The sequence below is a fragment of the Crocodylus siamensis genome, chromosome 6, assembly GCF_052110815.1.
Source record: "Crocodylus siamensis isolate JL-2025a chromosome 6, ASM5211081v1, whole genome shotgun sequence".
NCBI classification, from domain to species: domain Eukaryota; kingdom Metazoa; phylum Chordata; order Crocodylia; family Crocodylidae; genus Crocodylus; species Crocodylus siamensis.
In genome coordinates this window covers 80,576,738-80,597,512 of record NC_143400.1, presented here as the reverse complement: position 1 = coordinate 80,597,512, position 20,775 = coordinate 80,576,738, and the positions used below count along the sequence as shown (strand labels likewise).

At 41.8% G+C, this 20,775-nt stretch overlaps 1 pseudogene; it reads left to right on the top strand.

Moving 5' to 3' along the window:
- LOC149863060 (sucrase-isomaltase, intestinal-like) overlaps window positions 1-20,775 on the top strand; it is a 134,652-nt pseudogene that overhangs the window by 66,179 nt on the left and 47,698 nt on the right.

Here is a 20,775-nt window from a genome sequence, read left to right as displayed (position 1 = left end):
GTAGTCTTTCTGGACTTCCGGAAGGCTTTCGACACTGTCTCTCACCCTGTCCTCATCAAAAAGCTGGGAGACTGTGGTGTCGATGCCCACACGGTCAAATGGGTCGCCAACTGGTTGGAGGGCCGCACCCAGAGGGTGGTAGTGGATGGGTTCTTCTCGACCTGGAAGGACGTGGGCAGTGGGGTTCCGCAGGGCTCGGTCCTCGGGCCCGCACTGTTCAACATCTTCATCAGTGACTTGGATGACGGGGTAGAAAGCACCCTGTTCAAGTTTGCTGATGACACTAAGATGTGGGGGGATGTGGGTGCACTAGAAGGGTGCAATAGGCTACAAGCTGACCTTGACAGGTTGCAATGGTGGGCGGATGAGAATAGGATGGGGTTTAACACTGATAAGTGCAAGGTGTTGCACATGGGGAGGAAGAACTGGCACCACACTTACAGGTTGGGGAACTCCCCTCTTGCCAGCACGGAGACGGAAAAGGATCTTGGCGTCGTCATTGACTCCACGATGAACATGGGCCGGCAGTGTGGGAAGGCAGTCAAGAAGGCCAACCGTACCCTGTCATGCATCCACAGATGCATCTCGAACAGGTCCAGGGAGGTGATCCTCCCCCTCTATGCGGCACTGGTCAGGCCGCAGCTGGAGTACTGCGTCCAGTTCTGGGCGCCACACTTCAGGAGGGACGGGGACGATATGGAGAGAGTTCAGAGGAGGGCCACTCGTATGATCAAGGGTGAGCAGGGCAAGCCTTATGACGAGAGGCTACGGGACCTGAACCTGTTTAGCCTCCACAAGAGAAGGTTAAGGGGGGACCTTGTGGCCTGCTACAAACTGGTCAGGGGGGATCAGCAGGTATTGGGGGAGTCCCTGTTCCCCCGTGCGCTGCCAGGAGTGACCAGGAATAACGGTCACAAGCTGGCGGAGGGTAAGTTTAGATTAGATATTAGGAGGCGCTACTTCACAGTCAGGGCGGCTAGGGCCTGGAACCAGCTTCCGGGGGAAGTGGTGCAGGCTCCTAGCCTGGGGATTTTTAAAAGGAAGTTAGATGAGCACCTTGCCGGGGTCATCTGACCCCGGTGCTCTTTCCTGCCAAGGCAGGGGGTCGGACTAGATGATCTACCTAGGTCCCTTCCGACTCTAGCTACTATGAAACTATTAAACTATGAAACTAGGGAGGAGAGGGGGTGGGGTTGGTCTCTATGTAAAGGAGCATTATACATCTACCCTAATCAAAATGGGGTCAGAAGAGGAGAAAGTTGAGGTACTGTGGGTTAGGATACATGGAGGTCAAGGGGAAAGGTACTTGGTGGTGGGGGTCTGCTACAGACCACCACACCTAGAGGAAAAGCTAGACTTGGAATTCTTGAGGCAGCTCTCAGAGGCCATATGGTCTAGAGAGGTGGTTGTCATGGGGGACCTAAACTACTCTGACATCTGTTGGGAGGAACAGTCAGCCAAATCCAGTCATTCATGTAGGTTCTTAACCTGTGTGCAGGATCTCCACCTAACACAAGGGGGTATACAGTCACACTAGGGGAAACACCTTACTGGACTTGATGTTGGCTTATAGGCAGTGGAAGCAGGGCAAAGCTACCAAGGAGGAATATACCTACTTGGCCCACACTTGCAGGGAGGCAGTTAGAAAGGCCAAAGCAACTACAGAACTGAGGCTGGCAACACAAAGACAACAAAAAGTCTTTTTTTTAAGGTATGTAGGGAGTAAAAGGAAGGTGCAGAGCAGCATAGGACCCCTACTGAACAAGAAGGAGAAATTAGTGACAGGGGGGGGGGCAAGGCTGAGCTATTCAGTGAGTTTTTTGCCTCAGTGATCTTGAACAGGGGTCAAGATAAGTCTCCTAATGGGCTCTTAGATGGGCACCAGCCTACCAACTGTCGACACTGACTTGGTGCAGAGTCACTTGGATGGACTGGAAGTGTTCAAGTCAGCAAGCCCAGATGAGTTTCAGCTGACAGTACTGAAGGAATTGGCTGGTGTCATAGCAGAACCACTGGCACAGCTGTTTGAGCACTAGTGGCACTTTCCCAGAGGACTGGAAAAGGGCTAATGTGGTCCCTATTTTCAAGAGAATGAGGATCCAACTAATTATAGGCTAGTCAGTCTCAGCTCCATCCTTGGAAAGTTCTTTGAAAAGATTATGAAGGATCACATCTGTGGGAGTCCAGCAGGAAAAATAATGCAACAGGGAAAGTAGCATGGATTTGCAGCAGGTAGAGCATGCCTGACCAATGTGGTTTCATTTTATGACAGGATCACAATATGCTTAGACTCAGGAGTAGAGGTGGATGTTGTTTTCTTGGACTTTAGCAAGGCCTTTGATACAGTATCTCAGCCCATTCTCCTAAATAAATTAAGAGGCGGTGACATAGATGTTTACACAGTCTAGTGGGTGGCAAATTGACTTAGCAGTCACACCCAGAGAGTGGTAATAGATGGGTCGGTATTGACCTGGAAGGATGTGGGTAGTGGGGTCCTGCAGGGTTCAGTCCTTGGACCTGTACTTTTCAATATCTTCATCAGTGACTTGGATGCGGGTGTGAAGTGTACTCTGTCCAAGTTTGCAAATGATACTAAATTGTGGGGTGAAGTACACACTCTGGAGGGTAGGGAACAATTGCAGGGAGACCTGGACAGGTTAGAAAAGTGGGCAGTACACAATAGGATGCAGTACAACAAGGAAAAGTGCAGAGTGCTGCACCTAGGGTGCAAAAATATCCAGCACATCTACTGGTGGAAAGTGACCCTCTCAGCAGCACAGAAGCGGAAAGGGATCTCAGAGTCATGGTGGACTCCAAGATGAACATGAGTTGTCAGTGTGACGAAATCATCAGCAAATCTAACCACGCTTTATCATGCATCAGTAGATGCATGCCAAATAGAACCAAAGAGGTGATACTTCCCCTCTATGCGGCATTGTCAGACTGCAGTTGAAGTACTGTGTCTAGTTTTGGGTTCCCATACTTCAAAAAGGATGTTGATAGACTTGAGAGGGTCCAGAGGAGAGCCACTCATATGGTCAGGGGCTTACAAGACAAGGCCTATGAGGAAAGACTGAGGGACCACGACCTCTTCAGCCTCTGCAAGAGAAGGCTGAAAGGTGAACTTGTGGCCACCTACAAATTCATTAGGGGGACGCAGCAAGGGATCAGAGATGCTCTGTTCACCAGGGTGCCTGTAGGGTTAACAAGGAACAATGGTCACACTGGCATAGAGCAGATTTAGGCTACAGATCAAGAAAAACTTCTTCATGGTAAGGGTGGCCAAAATTTGGAAAGGGCTTCCAAGGGAGGTGGTGCGCTCCCCTACCTTGGGGGTCTTTAAGAGAAGGCTGGATAGGCATCTGGCTGGGGTCATCTGACCCCAGCACTCTTTCCTGCCTAGGCAGGGGGTTAGACTCAATGATCTGTTGAGGTCGCTTCTGACCCTAGCATCTATGAATCTGTGAAATCTAAGTACTCTTCAGAAAAAAGAACATAAAATACACATTTTAATTATGACCTAACATCTTAAGGTATCTGTTTCACATTACAAGAGTTAATATTTTCTAAAATAGTAGAATCAATTTCAGTTTTCTTGCACATTGTTACTCCTCTACATTGCAAATATTAACACAAGTTTTTGAGACCATTGTGATTTTAGAATATTGCATTATACTTTCTGCACAGATAAGATGACTAGTAGAATTACTGTACTTTCAGGACTGAATTACTGTTCGTGGGGAGTGTGCATTGGTGAGTCCTACACAAGGAAAGGAATATGTAGAATCTGTGGCCAGGAAGGATGGAATTATATTGCAGCTGGAAAGGTAAGTCTCATTTGTTTGGGTGAACTGAACATTGGACCTAGCATTCATTAGTCTGAATCCAAATTGAATAGGGCCCATTTCAAACACCTCTATTGACTATCATGCTTCCCATATCCAAACAGGTTAGAAGGGTGCATGAGCCTGAAAGCTGGCGGAAAAAGGACTTTTTTTTTTGTAATTTCTCAATTCGTCTAATAAAAGGTATCATTTTGGAACCAAGAGTTCAAGATTTTTGAATTACACATTTCTTATGTTTTTGAAGGTTTAGTTCTTGTATTTAATTCTGAAAATGATTTTCCTCTTCTAGACACTTTTGTTACCTTGATGCTTTGCATTTCCTGAGGGTGTAGCTACTAGAAACTTCTGGGTTGCTCATGGAGATCCCTTGCAGTGCTTTGGATAATTCACTATTAAGGTACCTGACAAAGAAGAAAAGAATAGATGTTTTTAACTGAATGATTCTCTTTTATAAGCAGCTGCATTGTTTCGTCATATTGTTTCACCATTCCTGCTCTCTTCACTTGGCATTAAAGCACCCTGGCATCACTCAGTGACAGAATTCTTTAACAATAAAGGGATTGGGGACCATCTTTCTTGATTTCTTTCCTCTCTTTGTGTTTTTTGTTTTGCTTTGTTTTGTTGTGTCTTTTTGAATGAGTAAAATCAGTGGTGGGGGCAAGGGGAATAAATAAACCAAAAAACTGAACAAAGAGTTGTGACAATTTTAAATAATTGATCTTAACCCCTGCAGAAGGTGCAACTTTTTTTTGGTGCTGTAAAGCGTATTTTATTATTTATTTTTGTAGATTCCATTATTAAATTTTTCATTTGAGTCAAAGGATCAAGTACAGTTTTGTACAGATCTCTTCTTCAGAGTGAAACAGTTGCATAAAGGGTATTGGCTGCTAGAATAAAGTTGTTCTCTCATAACATTGTCCATGTCTTCTTGCAGTGTACATTTGAGGATAAATGTACAAAAATAAGTATGCGGTACTGTCAACCAAGAATCATGTGAGCCTCATAGCAGTTGTAATAAGCATTACTGAAGACATCCACAAAGTTCTCGAAACACTCTGTGTAAGTTGACATTTCCTAGTTCTGCATCTCTCAAACAATAAACTACCATAGAACTAACACATTTGGGGTATAAGACGTTCAATTTATATTTGTTAGGTCAAGAATCACATTTCACTGAGGGTAGCCTTAGATGTTTGTTGTTGTTTAATTTCTGTTCCTAAATTAGGTTCTAACTAAAACATGTTTACTTGGACCATGTCTAACTTCTGGTTGGCCTTTATATAGACTAACATTGGGGAGAGAGGATAAGAAGCCAGCTATGAATCAGTCATGCAGCCTTGATAAGTGCAGGCTAGCATTTTAGTCCCAGTGCTCCATAGACCATAGTGCTGTTAATGGGACAGTATGCTCAGGACCTCAACATTTGCAAGGGATGGCAAAGGAAGGAAATAGACCCCTAGCTGCTCTCTTTATGAAGTGGTCTATTTGGCCACATGGGTGGAGGGAAGAGTGTTATGCCCTTAAAAGGATAGAACAGTTGGCAATCTGCCTCCATTGCACCAAAGAGGTTGGGTTTGATCTGATCGCATTGCATTCCCTGATATATTAAGACCCCATACTGCTTTCTAACTGAAGGCTCTGTGAGCTTTTTCTGCACATAGTCAAGTTGTTTTAAACAGAAGCACCGGTAGAGTCAAGTAATACTCAAGGTGAGAAAGGGCCAGATGGTTTTTCAGTTATGCCCTGCTGGAGTTGTCACTGATAATACATGCATATTCAGTAGCCAAGTTTAATGCTGTATGACACTATGTAAGAAAGGAAGCAGAACCTTTTCTGATCCCAGACAGGAGGAGAATATTATTGGAGATGTCTGTACTGGCATCAAAAGATGTGATTTCAGCAAGGCAAAGCATATCAAAGCTAGTTTTGGTTTATTTAGCTTGTATAACAGTAGTCTTTAAGACACAGTACCAAGGGTTTTAGCACCATCTGAACACATCTCCTGGAAGTTTAAGTCTTTGTAAGAACAGTAAACCTGGGCTGCAGTTAAAGTAACTCTCTCTTCCTTTGTTCTCTGAACTAGCTAGATTAAAGCTAATTCAAATATTGCTATATGTGCTAAATCAAACCTCCAGTTGCAATGCAAACAAATTAGGGGTGCTCCGATAGAGATTTTTTAGGCCGATACTGATAGCCGATTTTTTAGCAAGCCATGCCTGCCAATACCGATCTGATTCCAATATGGAGCTAGGCAGCTTGGAGTGCAGCATCCAGCTAGTAAGTCTGCTGTAGGTGAAGGGGCAAGGGGGGAGGGAAGGGGCATGGGGAAGCAGATTGAGGTCCCCATAGTGAAGGAGGGAATGGGGCATGGGCAGACACTGCACAGCCAGGACAGGATGTGGGATGGAGTCATGAATGACTCATCCAGGGGGTGGGGAGAGAAGCTCCCACCAGTGCACGCACCCCAGGAGGGCATGGGGGGGGGATCTGGATCTGTGTGTGAGGGCAAGGGTGAGCAGCTGCTGTGGGCAGGGACACTACAGAGCTCTTCCTGGTAGGGGGCTGCACCGGGGCTGTGCTCAGGCTGGGCCAGTGGTGGCATTGGGATGGGGCTAAGGGGGGCAGTCTGTAGCCACCCCAAAATTCACTGTAGCCCACCTGACACCCCCCCCCCCCGAGCCACTGCCACCCACCCTGAGCACAGCCGGGCCCAACGAGCACAGCCCTGGCCCAACCCCCCCAGCCAGGAAGAGCCCAGTGCCACCCCCAGTCCCAGCTGATAGCAGCAGCCCACCTTCACCCCACATGCAGATCTGGGGGCACATGCTTCCCGTGTTCTCCTGGGGTGCATGTAGTGGCAGGAGCCACCCCCCCCACACCCTCTGGATGAGTCACTCACAGCTTTATCCTGTGCACCACCCTGGTTGCGCAGTGCCTGCCCCTGCCCCAGGACTTTCTTCTCACTGCTGGGGTCTCAAGCTGCACCTCCGCCATGCCCCTTCCCTCACAACAGACTTACCAGCTGGACCTGGCTGCTCTCCACACTGATGGGCTGCAGTCCTCACTGCCTACATGCTGTGCTGCAGCTGCATGCATGCATGGGGTATTTATTGGCCACATTATTGGTCGCATCAGCCAAAGAGCCAATTGCCAATACTGTCCTTTTCCTTGTAGTGGTGCTGATCCAATATAGGACCGAAGTATCGGTGCACCTCTTAAATCTTAAAGCTGTGCAAAGTAGACATCTCAGAGAATAATATGTGTGTAAATGATATGATTCTCATTATGTAGCTTTACTGGTGATTCTGGTTAATTTCTTAGTGTAACTAAGAAGCTAGTGTAACTGATGGTTTGCTTTACATCACATATATCAGCCCTTGAACAAAGGGGTCACAACTATCTTACAGGAAGTGCCCCATTGCCAGGGAATAACTGTGCCTTAAGACTTTCCTGCCCTGCTGGAGTTGTCACCAATAATGTATGCATATTCATTATCAAAGTTTATTACTGTATGACACTATGTAAAATAAAATCAGGAAGTGTACTGGTTCTGCTTATAACAATTTCCCTAAAATAAAACACTTCATAAGTGTGTGCAACAATACAGAATTTCTTCAAAGACTGAATGCAGCACAAATAGACAACCAAAACACCAAAGCTTATAAGATTGCATATAAAAACACCCACCAGTGAATACTGCCATAACATGTTCTCAATCAAGATATGGTTAATATAATGGCATATTGATTCCTGTATAATATGTAGCTTGAAGCTCTTTTATTGAAGTGTAGGATTAAGGATTAAGTATCTGTAAGATCTATATATACTGCCATCTCTGGAAGCCGGGAGATATTGCTGGAGAATTCTGTCCTGTAATGGATCTGCCAGCATCCCTTGACCCCACCAACCCCACTACAGACCTGCTAGCACCCTCCAGTCCAATCCACCCTTCTCCCTACCCCAAGTTCCTGTCGCCAGTCATCTCCTGTAAATTCTACTCCCATGTGATCATAGGCTGGAGACAACAAATGTTTGTATGCACCCCATATGGATCTAATAAAGAAAAATCAGTCAATAAGGTTCTTGACAAAGAACATAGTTTTCTGAAAGACATGGAACTACAATTGTATATTAAGTAATTTAAATTATTTCTGTAAATATTTTTTTTTAATTTGGAAAAGCACCATATTCATATAGATGATTAATCTTTCCTGCGTTTTTCTGTCTTCATCAGTGAGGGTGAAATTCTGTCTTTGAGCTTCTTCATATCCTGTTGAAGTCACACATGCATGTGTGACTGGCAGTGTGTGGCCAAGCATGTAGCTGAATTATTTACAAAGGTTATTTCATAATTATTCTTATAAAGTAGGTGTTTTCAACCTATTTTTAATAAGTGTACCTCTCAACTTGTTTTTAGTAAGTGTACCTCTTGTGGCCCCCTTTTTAGTAAGTGTACCCCCAGGGGGGTGGCGAGTGGCTGGACTCCAAGCATGTGTTTGTTGGGGGGGGGGTTGGTGAGCAGCTGGATGCCAAGAGGGGTGGGGGGGTGGCAAGTGGCCAGACACTGAGTGGCAGAGCAGTGACAGCACAGTGTTTGTGTAGCCCTGCTTTCACCCCACTCCACCCCTGCTCCTGTGAGAAGACAGCAGCATGGCGTGGCAGAGCTCCATCCCCGCCCCCACGTAACCCTGCGACCTTTCAAAGTACCCCCAGGGGTACATATACCCCTAGTTGACAAATCCTGCTGTAATGCATACAGCCATATTAATGGTGGCCACTGCATGTTAAACTTTAAGAATTAAAGAGTAAGATTTGATTGTGGCAGGATGCTTATTGACTTTGCACTTAATTGAAATTAATGGGACTCTTACTTTGAGAGTTACTTAATATTTTTTTTAGTGTATGTGAGATCATTGGCCCTACTATGTTTGCTTTGTCATGACAGTGGGTTTGATGGAAAATATTGATATGATATGAATCCATATGCCCTTGTTTTTATTGTATCTAGCAACTGCATTATGTGAAAAGAATTTCCTTCTGAATTTACGTAGTTCTTATTTTCTAGTAAAGTGTGTGCCTAGTAATTTTATAGTTCTTTTAAATTCATGACTAATAATTAAATCCTTTCAAGCATTAGATATTGTGATATATTATTCTAGCATTCTAGGTGCCGCATTTTGTCACCTTAATGTAGGCTATCATGAATAGATACATTTTATACTCTTACAGGCCTAGTTTTTCAAATAAATTGATGAGTAAGTTTTAGGCACTGTACCATGAGACAGCTTACAAAGACAAGACATAAAAATCTATATTCATATGTGAGTAAATAGGTGTGATATCATAGCTGCATATTTTTACTTTAAATTTGAACTAAAATCATACCATCTATTTTCTCTTTAAGTGATAAAATTAATAGAATGTGAGGAGTCCATTACAGAAATATACTTAAACCAACTATTCATTTGTTTGTATGTTTGTTTTCAGGATATTAATGAAATATCCAGCTTTATTAGAAGTTCAGAAATGGCTGTCAGCAAAATAACTTAGATTATCCACCCTTCACTTCCAGTAAGTTCATATTCTTTAATTTTATGGCAAAAATCCAATTGGTTGTGTGACAGAATAAATAATGATAGTGAAAATAATTTTTACAGGTCTTGTGAGTGTGTTTTAAACATTCCTAAAAAGAGAAAATAGAAGCACATGGTACCTTATCCTTAGTCTGTTGTACTGTTTCCAGAACTCGTAAAGGCCAATAGCTTTTTTCAGTAATATATTTCTCACCAGAATGGTGGTAAAGCCCTGGAACAATTTACACAGAGAGATTATGAAATCTCCATCTTCGAGGTTTTTAAGACCTGGCTAGAAGACAAAGCCCTGGCTGGAATGATCTAGCTGGGGATTGTCCTACTTTGACCAGGGCTAGATGACCTCCTGTGGTCCCTTGCAACCCTAATTTTCTAAGAGTCTAGGGTTTGGTTTTTTTTCAAATTATTAAGTGTTGCCAATGCTTTAATTAAATCCAATAATGGTATTGATTTTTCTTTTATCATTAATAGCTTTGGCCATAGCTATTTAGCATAGCTAAACTAAATTGCTTTATTTGGAAAAAGCATTTCCAAATGCTTTATTTAGTAATATAATTGGTATAATTGATAACCCTTTCTCAGTACCTCACCACATCCAGTAATTCAGAGATTTAGGGTGTGTGCAAATGTTCTACCCACTTAGTTTATGATCACAAGGCCTACTTTAAGCTGCATGAACAGAGACAGGGACTGACATGTACAGACTGTCTCCAGTACTAAGAGAACCTGGTGTAACTCAGAGTGGAGTGAGAGGTAGGTAGGATTCAGAATGGCCAGAAGATCAGGAGTAGGGGGATGAGGGAAGGTAGTAGGAACTGGGAGGGCTCTTGGGTGTGAAGGGCAGGAGGAGGATCATGGGGTGGGGAGTGGAGGTTGTCACTTTGGTGCCATGGTTTGTATTATTCTCCAAAGGGATTCTGGATGGATTCATGTATTCAAAGACAACTTGCATGGATGCAGTGCAAGCTTGGGGCAAGCACTCTGATGTTCACAGTCTGTATGGATATTCCATGACCTGTCTACTGAAAAGTAGACCTGCTTTCTCATCAGTTTTACATATAGATCCCTTAATCACTTTTTACAAATGATTAGCATATTTTGGGTGCCCACCATGAAGTATTTTACATTATCCTGATTTTTCTAGAAAGTGCTGAGCATCTGCCATCTGGAAATCTGATTCTTTTTGTGGTGTCTGAAGTTGTACCAATCAAGAAGTAACCAAAATTGCTAATGTAATCATGCAATTTATGACTGTGATGCAGCTTGCCTGAATTATACGTACTGGAAGAAAGTCCTTGCTTTACTATTTACATTGCTTTCTTCTGAATTAATTTCATATCTTAAAGTATAAGTGAACTAACTGTGTTTACATAATTTTCAAAATGCTGCAATTTAAAGCCCATGTAAACAAGGTCCACTTCAAACTGAAGAACAAACAAGGTGGTGGTTCTGGGCTTCACTTACAGAGCCCCAGGGACCACTGTCTTAAGAGGTAACACCGTTTTTCTCCCTTCCGTTTGCATTTAAAGTTCCCACTAAGTCATGCTTATCTCATATGACAGATTCTGGTTTTTGTCTTGTTAGAAAGGATGAGGGAAAATCATATCTTTATCATATCCTTTGTTCTCTGCTTGGCTAGAGAGAATGGAGTTTAAAATATTTGTAGTTTTCAACTGGTATTTTTTCCCACATGGATTTTCATCCTCAAGCTGGCAACCAGATACTAAGATATATAATCGTGTCACTCTTTAAATTAGTGGAGTTATGCCAGTATGTACTATAAAGCTGTAGCCTGAAGGTTAACCAGCAAAAACTTTCAGGAAGAAACAATTTTGAGTGGTTAATATCAGCAGCTTGACTGAAAGTCCTTCTGCTGCCCTGAAAGTGAGACTGCTTGTTGGGCCTGACTATTTTTGTACATTAATGAATTTATTTTAACATTACTTGCAGAAGGCGCAGACTGTTCTGAGATCAGAATATTTCTCAAGCTAGGATCACATGCTTCATAAAACCTCTCTCATTGTCTGTATATTTTATGATATCTTCACATACCCCTGAAGAGGCAACAGCTAAATTATATGACTCACATCATCATTAGTGAAGTGTTGTAGGAGGTATGTGTAAGTCAAGGGGTCTGAGGGAGCAGCAGTAGGTCCAGAAGGACTCAACAGAACCCAGGCATTTTTACCAGACTTTTGTAAATTCGTTTCATTTTTCAGAGTCATCCAAGCTGTTTTCCTTGGAAAAAGAAGCTTAATTCTTCCTAGGTCTACTTTTGCTGGGCCAGAGAATTTCATAGGACATTGTCTGGGGGATCGTTTTGCAACATGGGATGACATTAAATGAGCAATGAGGACATCTGGTATTGGGAAGCCCTGCCCATGGGGCACAGCACTGGAAAAAACTTTGAAATAAAGAAGCACAAAAAAACTACTTGCCTGTCGGAGGAGCAAGGCTGGAGAGACGAAGAAGAGAGCCCACATGGTACACAAGCCATGCCTTTATGCAATTAAAACTGGTGGATGATGTCACAGGGATGCAGTAGCCCACAAGGATAAAATTGGCCTCTGGCAGTGAGGCGGGGAGAGCAAGCGAGGAGGTGGAGGAGGAGGCTGTCTTTGCCAGCAACGGACAGAGGCGGCATGAACAGGGAGCACCCGGATGACAGGTGCCAGCTGGAGCAGCAAGTTTTCCTTGCACCAAGGGGACCGAAGTAGAGCTCCAGGACAGGAGGAGCACTGGGGGGTGACTTCCCCCTTGTACCTCTGAAGTTCAGTGACAGAGGTTCTGAACCACAGAACAATCAGGATGGTGACCCGAAGGAACAAGCTGAGACCAACCCCGGGGAAGCAGAAGGTTTTCTACCTGGCCACTTCCAGGTACCAGGTCAGGGAACTGGACTCAGAATGAAAAGGGGAGAGAGACCCCAGAGGACCAGCATCAGGGGAGTACTGCCAAGCACAGGCAGAAGTGTGGGAACAACCAACCGGTAGGACACTGCATGGGAAGGCCTTTTTGGGGTTCTCTTTTTTTCCCTCCTTTTCTTCATTTTGCTTTTTTACCCCTGCTTGAAAGAGAAACCTATGCCAACCCCACAGGGCGTGAAACTAATGATCCTGCCCCAAGGAGGAAAGAGGTACACAGTAAGACACAATGAACATCCACGGAACAGAGGTGGCCATGTTAGGACCTGGTGCTCTGCCAGAGATTGGTGTAGGTTGGGGTGTAGAGGAGGTGGAGCCCCACGAACATCCCATGACTGGAGTGGTCATCCCTGAGGGGACCTTCGAGGCTGTTCCCTCCACTGAAGTAACATTCAAAGATGTGGCAGGTGAGTTCGGGGGAGGCCAGAGGGACAACCGAAGCCCACCTCAGGGTGTCCACAAAGCCAGAGGGCATGCACCCTTTACAGCATGGGCCAAGGTGGCATGCGAGCAGGCATTTGAAGCCAGGTGGGTGCACCAGCCATGCTGGAATTTAACCTCTTTGGAACGCCTTATGTATGAAACATTTATTTATGTTAATTTTTCTTAAGAAAAATTAGAGAATTGCTAATAATCAAATATTGCAGATATCTGGAAAAATACTCTTTAAGTCATAAATTCATTATCTTCAGAAATAAAGAACACTTACCCTTCATCCTCAAGAACAGCTTTAAACAAGTGTACTCCCCTATCTAGATGGATCTATTATTTTCCGACTAGAAGGATCTATTGTGACCTAATGTGCTTTTTTCTGTGTTTGAAGCCATCAATCAGTTTTTATATTTTTTACTTTTCAGCAATTCACAGTGTGTTTTGCCACTCAGTTGACAATGGGAGAAGATCCAGTGATTTACAAAATAGTTCAATGTCTGAATTTCATTTTCAAAAAGGGGTTAATTCATTATGCTATCCTGCCATCTTTTAAGCTGTTTTATTTTTAATGTATTTATTCATATTAATCCTGTTTTATGGTAGCAACAATGCATGCTAGTATATTCAAAATATTCAAGAAGGAGCTCATAATATAAAGACAATGAGAGGGTTTAAGAAGGAGAATGACAATCATTAACAGTATATAGAAGTCAACCTTATTCACTACAGGAAGCAAACTATGGACAGCATGGACTGCTGTATGTGCATACATGCGGGCATCAAAATATTTGTAGGCCTCTGTTTTGTATCAGACTTGTATTTCTTTCTCTTTCCCTAATGCTATTCTCTTCAGTTGTCAGTATTATGTGGGATTTCCTTTGTTATTGCTTTTGCAAAAGAAGGTCCTTTTTAAAAGCAATGGTGATGTGGGGAATGGAAAAAGTTAGCTTTCCTTAAAATTGGATGGGCTGCAGTAGATTTCCTTGTGTCAAAGTATAAAGGTGTAAAATTTGCCATGATTTTTTTTTCATGCTTAATTGCTTTTCTTGCATTATAAATCTCTTATGTGGTACTGGTATGCGAGTTACAAAAACTTTGACTCATTACCCCAAACTAAAAGTTGATATGTAAGGGAGAATGTGTTCACTTGTGCTGTACTATTTAGTAACATTTTTGTAAAAATTCTTTAATATGTTTTATAATTTACTGTATAAATTATATATGAATATATAATATTCATTTTAAGAAAGGCATTTACCAGACATTTCTGTTCCAGATTAACATCTTAGTTGCTTCAGTGAAAATGGCTGGGTATGCTGAGCTGGCATCTCCATGCCTGATCCAGTCTGAAGGAAGAAAGGTTTTTAAGTGAAAGCATGCTGAAAGTCTTCCCTAGTCTTAATTGCCATAATAATCATACTATGCTGATGATTTCTCTGGACCGCATTTTTTTCAAAAGTGGTCTTGTATCAGATTTAAAATATGGGTAGGTACTTAGATGGAAAGGAAACTATAATGTACTCCATACATATTTTGTATTTACAGTATTTTGGCACACAGGTGGTCTGTGTATATTTTTTTCAGGTTGGAGCAGATATTTGTGTGTTCTTCTTTGCTACTACAGAAGAACTTTGCAGACGGAGGATGCAAATTGGAGTGGTTTACCCATTTTCTGGGAAACTCAATGATGAATATAATGTGGTACGTTGCAGATGCTTTATTATTTGCACACACACACACACACATAATATTAATGTGAGATGTATGTACATATATTATATCATATTATTATAGTACTAATTTTCTACTGCTGTTATATGCTAACTTGCCGGTAGCATATTAAATATAGCTTACATCCCTGCTAGCACAATGGAACAGAAATAAATAATCTGATATATAATTATTTCCTTGTCCTTACTCTTTTTTTCTCTCTTTTTTTTTATTCAGTCATTACTACTCTTGTATGCACAAGGGATATCCAATTATAGCATACCATAGGAATGCAGCCTTGTGGTTTTGAACACTACTTTAATTACTTTAATTCCTATCAAAGTGAGATACATGCATATTTCACTGGATTGTACCTGGCATTTTGCATCCTTAGACTATATCAATGAAATTCTAACTCCAAAAGTTTCAGCTAGGTGAGAAATAAGTGTATGTACTATATCAAGTTCACCACTGGTATCTGCAGCTGCATGCTTCTTAAGTAGCAGCTCCCTTGGATTCCAGTAGTATTTCAATTGCTCATTGAAAATGTGGCCTACTGTGCTGTCTTCATAACAGTAACAGTACACCATTAATGGTCAGCCTCAGGATCCTGATGTATTTGGTACAGATTCTCTTTTGGTGAAGAGATCAAGGCACTGCTTGAACACTTGGTACACTTTGCTTCCCTCCCCCTATACCCTATTTTACAAAGCTTATAAACAAGGAGGCGTGGTTGTAAGGCCACTTCTTCCTAAGTAAGTACACTGATCACAATGTTTATAAATTCTGCTTTGTTTGGGAAAAGGGACATTCAATAGGCCAGGAGTCGGTAATGTTTTCGGTCAGAATGTCAAAAAACCTGCAACATTGGCTTGTAAGGTGTTGCCATGACAGGGGTGTATGGAGTGGGGAACCACAAGGGACCTGATCCTCTTATGGCAGTGCAGCCCCAGCCCCTTCTCCACTGTCTGCCAGAGTCCTGGCTGCTTGTGGCAGGCCAGAGGGAGGCTGCAAGCAACTGCACCAAGGTCTATGGATCCTTGGCCTGGCTTGTTGTTGGTGGCAGATACAGGTGCACCTTGGGGTGGATGGTGGGGAAAAGGCCGGGGCTGGAGTTGTGTTGCCACAAGAGGGATTGGGTCTCTCATGGCTCCCCCACCATCTACCCCAACAAATGGTGTACCAAGCAAAATGTCTTCACATGCCACACTTTGACATGGGTGCCAGGGGTTGCCAACCACTGCAATAGGCAGAATTCGATGCCAGTATATACAGCATATTTAGAAACACACATAATATTTGTAACAGAATGCATCCCCAAACATGCTTTTAAATTCATTAGACAGCTTTAAAGAAAGAGCCGTCACAACTCCATGTAATCTGTAGGTATAAAAATAAATATATATTGCCAGCTACTAGTATTTGTGTGCAGTGTCAGTAACAGTTAAGCATATTACTTTTCTCTTCACTCATGAGGCGCATCTGAGAATGTCTTCTTAGTTAGAATGGATGTTTCCAAAATAGAAATATGATTATTTTACTGCATTAACTAAATGAAATAAGCATGTGAAAATACACTGGCATTTTCAGGGTTGTTTTTTTTTTTCATACAGAGTTAAAAACCATCACATTGGTTTTTGGTTTTACTCTTCTTCTAGGGAGATTGCCTGCAGTTAAGACCTTGAAGCATAAACTGCTGGCCTTGAAACATAATCAGTAGATGAAATTATATGACTCCTTTATCTATTGTTAGGTTCTATGCAGATGAAGCAATGCAGGCTATTGATAAGCAGTTTGTATTGGGCTCCGGACTACTTATCGGTTATCTCTCCTGTACTGGACCCAGTATGTTCAGTTTTACAGTAGAATTTACTTTTATGAACTCTTTGGGCATTAGAGTTCATTGGAAGTTGGACAGGAGAAAACCTGGCTCGCTGAATTTAGTTCTTTGTCATCACAAGGGACATCATATCCTGTATAACACTCATTATATCCTGTTCAAAACACTCATCATATCCTGTTCAAAACCTATCCAGCTTCTTACTGAAGCCTGTTATTTTTCTTGACTCATTTCTTCTATTACCCCAGAACTTTGCTCTTTTGATATTTAGAAACCTGGTAATTCCCAATCCAAATGTATTCATAGCTACTTTTACACCCATTTGATCCTGTGCCATCTTTGCCCATTAGCTTAAATAGCTCTTTCCCCTCCCCAGTTTTATTCCCCTCGTGTGTTTACAGAGAGAAATTGTGTCCCCTCAGCCTTTTTTTTTACTCTCCTTTTATAACACAAGCCCTTTATTTTCCCTGCTTATTCTAGTAACTCTTTTTGCTTTTATTCTCATTTGAATTCACCTTTTTTGAACAAAGATGACCTGAACTGTACACAGTATTCTGAGTAAGTCTTCCTATGCCCTTGTGCAATCGTATTAATGACTTTATTGTCTAGATTGCAACTATCTCCTGATATGCTCTAGGATTTTTCATGCCGCTTTTCAGTCTGTATCAATTGGTGGTTTATAATCATTCTGAGATGTCTGTATCTTTTTTTTTCTCCTCTATCATTTCCAAGCAAGGATTCCACAGTTTAGAGCAGGTATTTTTGTTATTAAACCATGAGCTGAGATTGCACTTCGCAGGATAAAACTTCAACTATTTATTTTATTCCATTAAAGTTAAAAGTTAAAGTTAGCCAGTTTCCCCTGTATGATATTCTGATCTTTCTCTGTAACAGTATGCCTCTTAACTTTGTGTTTCCATAAAAATTTCATCAGTCCTTGTGTGTCTAATTCTGTGCCTCTCTTTTGTTTTGAACCCAACTGTAGATCTCTAAAATTAGTAATATCCAGTAGAGTAGATGTCAAATGATTATGCGTTTGCATCAAACCATTTGTCTGCCTGAATATTCTCTTATTTGCAGAAAATATGTTTTACATTTGTTTTTTGTTTCTGTAATTGATAAAAGATCTGCAAAAACACATTTTTAATCAGTGTAGGTATATCTACTAAAATGCATATGTTGTCAGATTGAATCATGGTTCATTGATTGCTTGAGGATACTGTGTCGTGAATGGAATCTGTACTCATGTGGAACAGAATCTGGTCACATACGGAGGCAAACACAGACTGAGCATGGCAAAACTGCAAGACAAACCTTTTTCTAAAATTCACAGCTAATGCCCCTTATCTCTTGGTGGCATCACTGGAAACACACCAGCCATGTATATTTCTATTATGAAATCCTTGTATAACACTCATGACTTTAAAATTTCCTTAGCATCTCGCATGTACTCAAGCTTGAAAAGATTACTTGTATTAAATATTCAATGCAAGAGATGCATATGAAATAACCAAATCTGGAACTAAACAATATTAAAGGAAACTTTGAGTGATTGTGGCTATAAAATAAGAAATACATTTGCAATGTGATGTAATATCGAAATAGACTGATGTATTGAGGTATGAGCCCTTTGTGGTATTAGTGAAGCTGTACTTGGATTATTATATTCATTTTTGGACATCATATCAGAACAGGTTTTGAAAGTGGTGGGGTTCAGAGAAATGTAACAATATTGATTAGGAGCTAGAAAGAATGATCTATTATTATATAGTCTTTAACTTGGGTAGAAAATGTCTGAGAGGAGGCAGCTTCCAAACATCTGAAGCTGCCAATATAAGTAAGAATTATTTAGTATGGTTCAAGGGGGTCTGAATAGGAGAAAAGGAATCAAACAACAGGAGAACAAAGGAAAAAATCTCACAGTGACAATGACTCAGTTGTTTAATAGTTTCCCAAGGGCAGTGATAGAAGATTCATTTTGCCACATATTTTCAGTGAGGTCCAATAGTTCAGTAACAGTATATGGGATAAATCTTTGCTGTATGTGGCTGGACAAGTACATCTTTTTCATCTCCAGTTTCCATAATTTTATGAAAAGTCCAATACTTTGGTCCGAATTATTGCAGAGAAAAAAAGTGATAGTCTCTCCTCAGCCCCGGATTTTTCACTTTGAAAACTTTAATTTAGTTCCTATTTGATTCTTTTGACTTGTGATGTGAAAATTACATCTTTGTTCTTATTTCAGGGTGTAGAAAAAAGTGACTACATATATTCCTGATGCAGTGTGGTATGATTATGAAACAGTAAGTTAATCCATAGAGTAGTACACTGGGATGTGAGTCTGTCTACCTATGCTTATACACTCTTCTGTTTATAAGATGAAATACAATTGTCAGCTCTAATTCAAAAAGTTAGACTGGGTAACATAGAAAATCACAGAATCATAGAAAATTAGGATTGGATGGGACTTCAGGAGGTCATCTAAACCAAACCCCTGCTCAAAGAAGGTCCTTACCCAACTAGATCATTCTAGCCAGAGCTTTGTCGAGCCAGGCCTTAAAAAACCTCCAAGAATGGAGATTCTACTGCTTCTCTAGGTAACCCATTCCAGTGCTTAATCACTGTCCTAGTGAGACAGTTTTTCCTAATATCCAACCTAACCTTCCTTGAGTTTACAAATTGAGACCATTGCTCCTTGTTCTATCATCTGCCACCACTGAGAACAGTCTAGCTCCATCCCCTTTGGAACCACCTTATAGGCTGCTTTCAAATCCCCCCTCAGTCTTTTCTTCTGCAGACTAAATAAGCCCAGTGCTCTTATCCTCTCCTCAGAAGTCATGTGCCCCAGCCCCCTAACCATTTTCATTGCCTGTCTCTGGATTCTCTCCAATTAGTCCACATCTTTTTCATAGTAGATGGCCCACAACTGGACACAGTATTCCAGATGTGGCCTCCTCAGTGCAGAATAGAGCAGAATAATTACTTCCCTCGATCTGCTGGCAACTTAAATGGGATTTTAAAGGAATGATAAAGATGAGTGAAAAGGGAGTAATGGAAAGGAAGATAAAAGAGGGTTGGAAAGGGGAAAAGAAGGTAATGTAGCATGGGGGATTAAGAGAGAAAGAATTCATAACAGCAATTGAAGGGAAGATCATATCTTTTCCATAATTCCATAGTGTGATGAGGACAAAGAACATTAGTTAAAAAAATAGTGAAGCATATAGTTATATAAAAGCTTTTGCAGAATTCTACAAATTCTTCATTACTTCATTCCTACGAAAAAATCAGTTCACTACTTTGGTAAGAAGGAAGAGTAAACTTTTTAATCCTGTATCCAACAAATAATAGCATCGTCTTCAGTCTTCCAAGATAAATTGATTTCTTTGCTTTATGCTGGAATCAGTGCAAGAGGTGTTTGAATTATACCATATTGACATTAAGCTATAGTGATTGTCTATGACAGTGGTCAGACAGACACAAACATTTGATTAGCGTGACTGGTGACTAATCAAGAAGAACTAATCAAAGTTCAAGATTGAAGAAATCATTCTCTGTAAAAAATCTATTTCCCTCTTCTGTGACTTTGGGTGGAAGAACACTGTGGGGAAAACAACTGATTGAGATGTATCTCCTGGCAGACAAACTAGGACTTCATGCCTGCCATGGCTCAGGCTAGAAGCTGAGGGGCACTAGAGAAGCCTTCCCTTCCCTTCCAAAGTTCTGAGCTGAGGGGCACATGGCCAGGCCCTGGCAGGATGCTCTGATTAGGGGGGGATTCTCCCTCTCCCCCTCCCAGTGAGGGAGCTAGCAGGGAGCTGATAACAGAACATTGAATTACACAGCAGAGAGTTACACAGGGAGTTGTTAGCATTAAACAGCCCATCAAATAAAGCAAAAGCCTCTCTCATTAGGTCAAGCTCTTCTTAAAAAACTTTTTCAAATAAGGAACGATGGGACATTACCAGCTACCTGTTGATTTGGCTTCAAAAAGCCAAAGCCAACGCTATTCTGTCTGCCTTTGTCCTGTCTTCCATAGCATGGACTGCAGCCAGCATGTGGTATACTAGCTAATGCTGAGAGGTATCTAGGTAGGGCAGAGGGCAGGGGGGAATCCCTGCTTGAGCAGGGAGTGGTGAGGGAGAGGAAGGGGAACAGGAGGAAGCCAGACAGACCCCACTGTACCTGCAGTCTCTGCCAGAACTCCAGCCAGGGAGCAGAGGGGCAGAGCCAGCCCTGCTGGGCTGGAGCAGAGAGCACAGCCCAAATCAGGGTTGCAAAGCATCTGGGATGCTGGGGGACTCTGGCTTAACTTAAAACAGGAAGGGGTCTGGGACAAACATTACATAAACCAGTTTGACACAAATCAGTTACGTCTGATTGACTTTTATTAGTAGATGTTTAGGATTGCGAATCCAAAAAAGATGACAAAGCTG